This window comes from Papio anubis, chromosome X (assembly GCF_008728515.1).
Source record: "Papio anubis isolate 15944 chromosome X, Panubis1.0, whole genome shotgun sequence".
NCBI classification, from domain to species: Eukaryota; Metazoa; Chordata; class Mammalia; order Primates; family Cercopithecidae; genus Papio; species Papio anubis.
Genome location: NC_044996.1, coordinates 68,633,472 through 68,638,998, shown reverse-complemented (window position 1 = coordinate 68,638,998; position 5,527 = coordinate 68,633,472).

Below are 5,527 nucleotides of genomic sequence, written 5' to 3'. Positions count from 1 at the left end.
AAACTGATGTCCTTTATTATAAGAGTATTTGATTTAGTGTCATTATTTCAACTCCTTTCTTTAATTTAATTTAATATGGCTATGTTTTATGAGCCCCAGGGTATCAGCACAGGTTAACAATAAATTTAACTTTCTTTCTTTATATCAGCTTTTTATATAAATAATTGAACTTTATTTCTAATTCAAATTCCTCTCGTTCTTGTTGGCAAAAATTTAATCTCAGTTAATTCTGTGTGTTTTTCTTAATTTAGGAGTCCACCCATCTCATTGCTTCCTTCACCCTAGAATTATATTTATTTTCTGGGAAAGGGGATACATTAAGTCACAGCATCACAGGAAGAATGGCAGTATCTGGTCTTCTGTCACCATTGAAACCCACTAATGTGTTATAATGTGCACTCACCCATCGGGTTCTCTGTCTATCCTCATAGGTCACAGCTACATCATCCCTCGCTTCATCAGGGCCTCTTTAAATCTACCCCTGTTTCAGTTACTCTGTACTCCCCCCAGAGAAAATCTTTGGCTACTCACCCACTCTACTCTGAGGCTACTGATAAATTTCTGAGGCCATCTCAAGCACTGTCTGTCTAGATGTGAAATTCAAGGTAGTTCTCATCTTGTATTATTTCTATGATAATGCTCCATTTAAAAAAAAAACCCCACAATCTAAGTAGCATATACCAAGTAATGGCTATTTTTCCTTCTCACAGATCTGTGGATAAGCTTTAGGTATCTCTTGTTTAGGGTTCCCAGTCAGGTTTAAGTATTTCCTCAGATATAATCTACTTGCATAGGAAGGTATACTGCATCTACTCTACTTGGAGTATATATGAGGTCACATGACAAATGGTATGGGAGATATTTTTTAAAGGGGAGATAATATTTAAAGTAGTAAGAACAACCAATCTACCATGATTTGCACTATTGAGTGTTATCATTTATTTTCCTCTCATATGCAAATTATACTCATTTTCTTCCCAACACATCATAGACATCTAATTTAATCATGGCCTTGGCTAAACTCAGGATCTCTTGATCTGTGTTAGGTGGCTACTCTGTTTTTTGTTTTGTTTTGTTTTGTTTTTTACTTTATACACCTTTTTATATGATTATAAACTGTTTCTTTTTCTTAGTTAACATATTCTAATTGTACAATTTTATGGGATAAAATTTGGTGTTTCAATACATGCATATGTTGTAATATGATCAAAACAGAATTATTAACACCAGCACCTTATGCATTTATCATTTTTTATGGTGAGAACATTCAAAGACCTCTCATCTGGCTATTATGTAACATATAATACCTTACTGTTAACTATAATCACCCTCCTGTGCAAAAAAATAAGAAAGTTGATATTATAGAAATGGAGAATGGAATAGGAAACTGTTTTTAAACAATAAAATTTAAAGGTCAATTTTCAAAAGAAAAAAGCAGGGTAAAACATTTGCAAAGTGAATATAAATGTATATTTAAAGATTTGCTAAGAGGGTAGATCTTACGTTTAGAGTTTTTAACACACAGTCATGTGCGTGAGTGCACATGCACATGCACACACATACACACACACAGAGAAAATAAAAAAAAATAGTACAAAAAGCTGTAGGAGACTTTGCTTTCTTTTACATGTTCTGTGCTAAGAATATAATACTTTCATAATAAGAAAATAAAACCAAACAATTTTTTTAAAAACATTGAACATCATACAAATAATGAAGAAAGTAAATATTTACTATTAGCAGTTAGCAGGATTTTTTGATTCTTTTGTTTTTAAATTTTTACTTCCATAGGTTATTGGGAAACAGGTGGTATTTGGTTACATGAATAAGTGCTTTGGTGGTGATTTGTAAGATTTCAGTTCACCCATCACTCGAGCAGTATACACTGCTTCCAATTGGTAGTTTTTTACTCCTCACCCCCTTCCAATCCTTTTCCCTGAGTCCCCAAAGTCCATTGTCATTCTTATACCTATGCATTCTCATAGCTTAGCTCCCACTTACGAGTGAGAACATTCAATATTTGGTTTTTCATTGCTGAGTTACTTGGCTTAGAATAATCGTCTCCAATGTCATCCAAGTCGCTGTGAATACCATTAATTCGTTCATGTTTATGACTGAGTAGTATTCCATAGTGTGTGTAGATATATATATATATATATATCACAGTTTCTTCATCCACTCATTGATTAATGGGCACTTGGGTTGGTTCCACATTTTTGTAATTGTGAATCGTGTTGCTATAAACATTTGTGTGCAATTAACATTTTGTATAATGACTTCTTTTCCTCTGGATAGATACCCAGTAGTGGGATTGCTGGATCAAATGGTACTTCTACTTTCAGTTCTTTAAGCAATCTCCACACTGTTTTCCATAGTGATTGTACTAGTTTACAGTCCCACTGGCAGTGAAGAAGTGATCCCTGTTCAGCACATCCACACCAACATCTATTATTTTTTGATTTTTTGATTATGGCCATTCTTGCAAGAGTAAAGTGGCATCGCATTGTGGTGTTGATTTGCATTTCCCTGGTCATTAGTGAGGTTGAGCATTTTTTCATGTTTGTTGGCCATTTGTGTATCTTCTTTAGAGAATAGTCTATTCATATCCTTAGCCCACGTTTTGATGGGATTGTTTTTTCCTTGCTAATTTATTTGAGTTTGTTGTAGATTCTGGATGTTTGTCCTTTGTCAGATGTATAGATTTTGAAGAATTTCTCTCACTCTGTAGGTTGTCTGTTTACTCTGCTGACTGTTCCTTTTGCTGTGCAAAAGCTTTTCAGTTCAATTAAGTTCCAGCTGTTTATCTTTGTTTTTATTGCTTATTTTTCATCTTCATTTCCTCTATATTGAAGTATCTATTTAATTATTTGATTCATTTATACTGGGTTGTTCGTTTTATCATTATTGAACTCTGAGAACTTGTTTTTCATATTCTGGATGCAGATCCTTTATAATCCATGAGTTCACAAATACTTTATCTCCATATGTGGCTTCTCTTTTTATTCTATCAACAATGTCTTTCAAAGAGAAGTCATTTTTAATTTTGATAATGCCTAATTTGTCATTGTATCTTCTAACAGATAATGCTATTGATTTCACATCTGAAAATCCTTTACATAATTCAAGGTAAGAAAAACTTTTTCTAATGTCGTATTTTAGAAGTTTTATGGTTTAAGTTTACATTTAGAACTATGATTTATTTCAAGTTAACTTTTGTACATGCTATAAGGTGATGGTCGAGGTTTATATTTTTCATACAAATATTCCAGAATCACTGTTTATATATATAAAATGTATTCATCTGAGGTTCCTTTGCGCCATTGTCAAAAATCAGTTGTCTGATCAGCAAGATGACAGACTAAGTAGCTCCAGGTCTTTATTTCCCCCACAGAGGCACCAGGATAACAACTAAACATAGACAAGAATACCTTTTTGAGAATTCTAGAAAACAGCTGAAAAGCTAAGGCACACAAGTCAACACAAAATCAACAAGACATTTTAGTGAAAGGGGTAGAAAACTTTACAACTGGAAAGAAACCCCCCATACTAGGGCCCATCTTTCAGGATGAAAACAAGAGTGGACCATGTATCCAATGTTCTGGTTTGTCTAGAGATTACTAGAGTGATGATTTTTTATTTTGCCTGACATAGAGTACTGAATAGATTGGAGACCTAGTTTGGGAGTCATTGAAAACAGTTGAGCACCCAGCAGGTTAGAACTGCAGCTCCCCAGGCAAACACCAGAGGGAGCAAGAGATTACACCAGAAGAAGCAAGGGCAGACAGTTTAGGAAATTTGAGACTGGTAAAAGCACATGCACAAGCCCCAAAATGACACATTTTCAGAAAATATTTGAGAGTTCATAGAACCCCTAACAGGCTGATTAGTGAATGGTGTCCCCTGTACAAAGCTATACTTTAAATACTGGGAGAGATGGTGGTTTTCTAATGCCCAAATCTCAACAAAAGATTATAAGGTACACAAAGAAACAGGAAAACATGGCTCAATGAAAGGAGCAAAATAAAACCCAAGAAACCAACCTAAAGGAATGCAGCTCTATGAGCTACCTCACAATAAATGTAAAATAACTGTGTTAAAGATGTTTGACAAGGTAAAAGAAAATATTGAGAGAAATCTAAATAAAATCATATAAAGAATGCAAAAGCCAAAAATACAATAACGAACAAAGAGATGGAAACTATAAGTGCATGATGGTGGAGTATGAGATAGTCTTTATTTCCTCAACAAAGATAAACAATTTGGCAACTATTCATGAACAAAAATAAATCTGAAAGTGCATAGGACCCACTTAAAAATTGTTTTAAAGAAACTCAGCAAGTTACAAGAGACCATGTATAAAAAATTTAATAAAATCAGGAAACCAACACAAAAACAAAATGAGAAACTAATCAAAGAGATTACAAATATTACTATTTTTTAAAAAGCAGTAATTTTGGGGCTGAAGGAGAAAAAGGCTGAATTAAAATTGCAATAGAAAGCTTTAACAGAAGACTAGATTTAGCAGAAGAAAGAATAAATAAACTCAAGGAAATGTCATTTGAAATCATTTAGTCAGAGGATAAAATAAAAAGAATTGAAAGTCTACAGGATTTATGGCACACCTTCAAGAAAGCGAACATCCCAATAATAATATGTTTTCCCCTTGATATCCTTGTGAAATTGGCTTTGGAATGCCTCAGAGATACTGAACTCTATGGATGCTTAAGTCTCTTACATAAAATATTATAGTATTTGCCTATAACCTGAGAACATTGTTCCATATACTTTAAATCATCTTTAGATTACTTATAATACCTAACACTACGTAAATGTCATGCAAACACTTGTTGTACTATATTTTTTTTATTGATGTTTTGTTATTTTTCCTTTTCTTAAATATTTTTTATCCATGATTGGTTGAATATGTTGATGCAGCACCTGCAAATATAGAGAGCTAACTGTATTTATATGAGGAGAAGAGAGAGAATTTATACCAGAAAGCTTATTTAAAGGAGTAATAGTTGAAAACTTCCCAAATCTGGGAAATGATGTAAATATCTAGGTATAGGAAGCTCAGAATTCTCCAATAAAATTTAACCCAAAGAAGAGTTCACTAAGACATATTAAAATGAAGCTATCAAAACCCAGAGACAAATAAGAATTCTGAAAGCACCAATAGAATATAAGCATATCACATATAAGGGAGCACCAATATGACTATTGGAGAATTTCTCTACAGAAACCTTGTAGGCCAAGAAATTGTAAGAATGTGCTAAAAGCAAAACAAGACTGTAAACCAAGAATACTTTGCCCAGAAAAGCTGTTTTTCAGAAACGAGGGAGAAATAAAGAATTTCTCAGACAAAAACAAAACAAAAAACAAACAGCTAAGGGATTTTATCACCACTAGTCCTGCCTTATAGGAAATGACAAAAGAGGCTATTTTCCTAGAAGAAAATAATTACTAATTAGTTCCATGAAAACACAGGAAAGTTTGTTCTCAGATGCATAATTGGCAAATATTCTCT